The sequence below is a fragment of the Chrysemys picta genome, chromosome 5 (genome assembly GCF_011386835.1).
Source record: "Chrysemys picta bellii isolate R12L10 chromosome 5, ASM1138683v2, whole genome shotgun sequence".
In the NCBI taxonomy this organism is placed as follows: domain Eukaryota; kingdom Metazoa; phylum Chordata; order Testudines; family Emydidae; genus Chrysemys; species Chrysemys picta.
In genome coordinates this window covers 38775685-38781684 of record NC_088795.1, presented here as the reverse complement: position 1 = coordinate 38781684, position 6000 = coordinate 38775685, and positions in this window count along the sequence as shown.

Sequence of the window (6000 nt, the reverse complement as noted above, 5' to 3'; positions counted from 1 at the left end):
AATCTTTTCTCTAAAGGTCATATAGAAGTGTACACAGGGCCTATGTACTCTGTAATTCTTAATTTGTCACGAAGTCCACTGCTCACCATGGAATTCTCCTCCATAATCTAATTTTCCTTTTATTTAAGTTTCTAGCCTTCATAATGGGTAAGGTAAAGTGTCTTCCTGAATCAGCAGATAGCCTGAAACACTGGCTTTGACAACTGTGAATTGCCAAATTGATTTCAATGGGGCGTTGTCTCTGAAACCTTAAAATAGTAATTTAGATATTGACATTTAATTATTTCACTGCTGAATCTGAGCCAGACTGTGATGCCTTTCTGCATACTGACTAGGACCTTTGGAGACTAAGGGACCACTTGTAGAACAAGGTACTATTCAGCATGGATATTAGGTATAACTATTTTATCAGAAACATCCAGTTTATCCAAGACATTCAACCAATATGCTTATCCTACACTCTGCATCTCTCTCTCATTCTTTCGCATGTGCCAGAAGTCCTAGCTGTCCCCTATCCAGTTGTCAAATTGTCCAGCTTCCATTTTGACAACACCTATAATGCAGGGATGTATTGTCAATACAAAAGTCTGTGGCACACTGAAAACTGACAATTTGGTGATCGTATGAAATTAATAGAATTTAATATTTTAAAATATTTACTACTATACTGGGAAGACAATGGTGATAGTTTTACACAAGGTGAGGTTTCAAAATGTTTAGTTAATTTTTTATTGCATTTGGAAAAAAGGGGTTTTCAGGAGTTTGAACAAAAGGCAAATATATCTAAACTATTTAGGAAAGAGTTAAAAGTGATGCAGATTTATTTAAATCAGGACAAAGTAACAGTCATTTTAAAACATAGTTTTATGTTCTTTTAGATGCCCCAACCCTGATAAAGGGCCCTTCTAGGACTTCCAGTGCTGTGTTAGCTGCTGTCACCCTTTTCATTTCACATCACTGAGCAGCAAATTATGCCAGGCCCATGTATCAATGGTAGCATGCTAGCCAGGGAAAGGGATTTCTGTGACCTCCATCCTCTCCAGCACACCCAGATAGGGAGGAGGTATAATTCAATCCAGAGCCTATGGGTAATCAACTTAATTCTGTGCTGCGTGGCTTTTGTCTCTGTCTACATCATTTCACATAAGGTAAAGTGGCTGGGTAAATACAGTAGTAGGACTGCTGATGTTCAGGAGAATTAATAGATATGGGCTTTTGTAGTCTAAGCTCTGAATATACAAGTCTTTTCCTCCTCCAGTAGTACTATAGCCTTCCAATAGGAGTAGTGGAGACAAAACAACCTAACTAGTTTAAAGACAGGACTTGATAAATTTATCAGTGGATCATATGATGGGATTGTCTGTGATAGCAGGGAACTGGACTTGCTGTTCCTATATACAGTCTAGCTAGCACTAGCAATATAGCTACCACGACATCCCTGATCTATTACACCTTTACCAGTGACTCAAGCCACAATTTTCAAATACAAAAAGAAGCATTTCCATAGATTCATAGATTCTAGGACTGGAAGGGACCTCGAGAGGTCATCGAGTCCAGTCCCCTGCCCTCATGGCAGGACCAAATACTGTCTAGACCATCCCTGATAGACATTTATCTAACCTACTCTTAAATATCTCCAGAGATGGAGATTCCACAACCTCCCTAGGCAATTTATTCCAGTGTTTAACCACCCTGACAGTCAGGAACTTTTTCCTAATATCCAACCTAGGCCTCCCTTGCTGCAGTTTAAGCCCATTGCTTCTTGTTCTATCCTCAGAGGCTAAGGTGAACAAGTTTTCTCCCTCCTCCTTATGACACCCTTTTAGATACCTGAAAACTGCTATCATGTCCCCTCTCAGTCTTCTCTTTTCCAAACTAAACAAACCCAATTCTTTCAGCCTTCCTTCATAGGTCATGTTCTCAAGACCTTTAATCATTCTTGTTGCTCTTCTCTGGACCCTTTCCAATTTCTCCACATCTTTCTTGAAATGCGGTGCCCAGAACTGGACACAATACTCCAGCTGAGGCCTAACCAGAGCAGAGTAGAGTGGAAGAATGACTTCTCATGTCTTGCTCACAACACACCTGTTAATACATCCCAGAATCATGTTTGCTTTTTTTGCAACAGCATCACACTGTTGACTGATATTTAGCTTGTGGTCCACTATAACCCCTAGATCCCTTTCTGCTGTACTCCTTCCTAGACAGTCTCTTCCCATTCTGTATGTGTGAAACTGATTTTTTTTCCTAAGTGGAGCACATCCTCCTACAATGATCAATCTCAAGATCCCAACTAAGGAACCTTGAGTTCGAAGGTTTTAGTTTTTATCTTTGAAAAATATATAAAAAAACCTAGGGTTTTTTTGTGTCTGAAACTGGTTTTGCAAGTGGAGTGAGTCAAAAACCATGAAAAATGTCCCTAGCAAATTTTGCTTTCTACTGAGATTGTGGGTTTTGCTTTTGAGCATTTTGATTTTTGCCTAATCTAATTGAAAAAAATGCTATGAGTTTTTGGGGTTTTATGTTTGTTTTTAACAAGAAGCACATTGCTAGCAGATAGAATGCAAAGGTCACATGACCTGTGCCTGGGGTTAGTCTGCTGAGCATGAAGAAAGTCACTTCCACTTTGGTGCATACCAGCTTTCAGTCTGTAATTGTCCTTCATGACTGTATTTAAACTTCTATTTATTAAACCTAGAGTTCTCAATGAAATAAGAGTCAATTCAGAGCTGGTGAAATTTGGCTGATCATCCCACCTGACTAAGGTTGTTATATTGCCATGCTTGTTTTTCAAATTGAAAGGGATCACATGCATTCTTTTGCAATTTCCCAATATAATGCTTTTTTTTTCTATTAGGCTTAGGCCATTAACAAGCCTTTAACATAAGAATGGCCCTGCTTGATCAGATCAAACATCCATCTAGCCCAGTGTCCTGTCTTCCAACAGTGGCCAGTGCCAGGTGCCCCAGAAGGAATGAACAGAAGAGGTAACAATCAAGTGATCCATCCCCTTTCGATCATTCCCAGCTTCGGGCAAACAGAAGCTAGGGACACCATTCCTGCCCATCCTGACTAATAGCCATGGATGGACCTAACCTCCATGAATGTATCTAGTTCTTTTTTGGACCCGGTTATGGTCTTGGCCTTCACAACATCCTCTGGCCAGGAGTTCCACAGGTTGACTGTGCATTGTGTGAAGAAATACATCCTTTTATTTGTTTTAAACCTGCTGCCTATTCATTTCATTTGGTGACCCCTAGTTCTTGTGTTATGAGAAGTAGTAAACAACACTTCCTTATCTACTTTCTCTACACTAGTCATGATTTTATAGACCTCAGTAATATCTCCCCTTAGCCATCTCTTTTCCAAGCTGAAAAGTCACAGTCTTATTAATCTCTCCTCATACAGAAGATGTTCCATACCCCTAATAATTTTTGTTGCCCTTTTCTGAACCTTTTCCAATTCCAATATATATTTTTGAGATGGGGTGACCACATCTGCACACAGTATTCAAGATGTGGGTGTACCGTGGATTTATATAGTGGCAACATGACATTTTCTGTCCTATTATCTATCCCTTTCTTAATTATTCCCAGCATTCTGTTCACTTTTTTGATTACCATTGCACATTGAATGGATGCTTTCAGAGAACTATCCACAATGACTCCAAGATCTCTTCTTTGAGTGGTAACAGCTAATTTAGACCCTATCATTTTATATGTATAGTTAGGATTATGCTTTCCAATGTCCATCACTTTGCATTTATCAACATTAAATTTCATCTGCCATGTTGTTGCCCAGTCACCCAATTTTGAGAGATCATAGAATCATAGACTTTAAGGTCAGAAGGGACCATTATGATCATCTAGTCTGACCTCCTGCACAACACAGGCCACAGAATCTCATCCACCCACTCCCTATCAAACCCCTAACCTATGTCTGAGCTATTAAAGTCCTCAAAGACTTCAAGATGCAGAGAATCCTCCAGCAAGTGACCTGTGCCCCACGCTGCAGAGGAAGGCGAAACCCCCCCCAGGGCCTCTGATAATCTGCCCTGGAGGAAAATTCCTTCCCGACCCCAAATATGGTGATCAGCTAAACCCTGAGCATGTGGTTAAGACTCACCAGTCAGACAACCAGGAAAGAATTTTCTGTAGTAACTCAGATGTCACCCCATCTAACATCCCATCACAGGCCATTGGGTATATTTACTGCTAATAGTCAAAGATAAATTAATTGCCCAAATTAGGCTATCCCATCATACCATCCCCTCCATAAACTTATCAAGCTTAGTCTTGAAGCCAGATATGTCTTTTGCCCCTACTGCTCCCCTTGGAAGGCTGTTCCAGAACTTCACTCCTCTGATGGTTAGAAACCTTCATCTAATTTCAAGTCTAAACTTCCTGATGGCCAGTTTTTATCCATTTGTTCTTGTGTCCACATTGGTACTGAGCTTAAATAATTCCTCTCCCTCCCTGGTATTTATTCCTATGATATATTTATAGAGAGCAATCATATCTCCCCTCAGCCTTCTTTTGGTTAGGCTAAACAAGCCAAGCTCTTTCAGTCTCCTTTCATAAGACAGGTTTTCCATTCCTCGAATCATCCTAGTAGCCCTTCTCTGTACCTGTTCCAGTTTGAATTTATCCTTCTTAAACATGGGAGACCAGAACTGCACACAGTATTCCAGATGAGGTCTCACCAGTGCCTTGTATAATGGTACTAACACCTCCTTATCTCTACTGGAAATACCTTGTCTGATGCATCCCAAGACCACATTAGCTTTTTTCATAGCCATATCACACTGGTGGCTCATAGTCATCCTGTGATCAACCAATAATCCGAGGTCCTTCTCCTCCTCTGTTACATCCAAGTGATGCGTCCCCAGTTTATAACAAAAATTCTTGTTATTAATCCCTAAATGCATGACCTTGCACTTTTCACTATTAAATTTCATCCTATTACTATTACTCCAGTTTACAAGGTCATTCAGATCTTCCTGTATGATATCCCGGTCCTTCTCTGTATTGGCAATACTTCCCAGCTTTGTGTCATCCGCAAACTTTATTAGCACATTCCCACTTTTTGTGCCAAGGTCAGTAATAAAAAGATTAAATAAGATTGGTCCCAAAACCGATCCCTGAGGAACTCCACTAGTAACCTCCCTCCAGCCCGACAGTTCACCTTTCAGTACAACCCACTGTAGTCTCCCCTTTAACCAGTTCCTTATCCATCTTTCAATTTTCATATTGATCCCTATTTTTTCTAATTTAGCTAATAATTCCCCATGTGGAACCATATAAAACGCCTTACTGAAATCGAGGTAAATTAGATCCACTGCGTTTCCTTTGTCTAAAATATCTGTTACCTTCTCAAAGAAGGAGATCAGGTTGGTTTGGCATGATCTACCTTTTGTAAAACCATGTTGTATTTTGTCCCAATTACCATTGATCTCAATGTCCTTAACTATTTTCTCCTTCAAAATTTTTTCCAAGACCTTGCATACTACAGATGTCAAACTAACAGGCCTGTAGTTACCCGGATCACATTTTCCCACCTTTCTTAAATATAAGGAACTATGTTAGCAATTCTCCAGTCAGACAGTACAGCCCCTGAGTTTGTAGATTCATTACAAATTCTTGCTAATGTGCTTGACATTTCATGTGCCAGTTCCTTTAATATTCTTGGATGAAGGTTATCTGGGCCCCCCAATTTAGTCCCATTAAGCTGTTTGAGTTTGGCTTCTACCTCGGATGTGGTAATATCTACCTCCATATCCTAATTCCCATTTGTCATCCTGTCATTATCCCTAAGCTCATTAAAGACCGAGGCAAAGTATTTGTTTAGATATTGGGCCATGCCTAGATTATCCTTAACCTCCACTCCATCCTCAGTGTTAAGCGGTCCCACTTGTTCTTTCTTTGTTTTCTTCTTATTTATATGGCTATAGACCCTTTTACTATTGGTTTTAATTCACTTTGCAAGGTCCAACTCTACATA